This window comes from Primulina tabacum, chromosome 8 (genome assembly GCF_025594145.1).
Source record: "Primulina tabacum isolate GXHZ01 chromosome 8, ASM2559414v2, whole genome shotgun sequence".
In the NCBI taxonomy this organism is placed as follows: Eukaryota; Viridiplantae; Streptophyta; class Magnoliopsida; order Lamiales; family Gesneriaceae; genus Primulina; species Primulina tabacum.
This window is the reverse complement of record NC_134557.1, coordinates 10,832,034-10,832,753: the sequence shown is the minus strand read 5'-3', so window position 1 is coordinate 10,832,753 and position 720 is coordinate 10,832,034.

Genomic DNA, 720 nt, shown 5'->3' with positions numbered 1-720 from the left:
AAACCCTTCAAAGTTGAGTCACAAATGAGTATATTTGGAACTACAAAAATATATTTATTTGAATATATATTTTAATATATGAATTTAAAATACATCAATATTAATTATTCTCTTATTCTAAGTTTTAGGTTTATGTTTGGGCAGCAATATAACAAAAAAAAATTTAAAATATTTCGGTTTTTTCTTCTCAAAACGAAACAGAAAATTAATTTTCTGTAAACTCAAATCCGAAACTGGTCAAATATCCGAAAAAACCGAACCGAAAAATCAAAATTTTATGTTCAGTATCTTTTTGTTTTTATCCAAATTTTGTACAACTCCTCCAACGTAATGCATTATGGAGATAAAATTAAAACAATCTTCAGCAAAACAAGTGATTATATCGACAACATATTTCATTGATTCTAAATAATCATAGTATCTAATTAATATATATTATGATTATATCGACAACATATCGCATTGATTCTAATTAATCATATTATCTAATTAATATATATTATGCAATATCTTTTTGAGTAAATCTCTTATGAAACGGTCTTACAGATTTTTCCGTGAAACGGATCAACTTTACCCATGTTTACAATTAAAATTAATATTTTTTACATGAAAAATAATTTTGTTCGTGACTGATAAAAAATGATATCCGTCTCAAGAAACTGACACATGAGACCGTCTCATGAGAGCTTTTATGTATACTTTTATATGTAATTACATGCT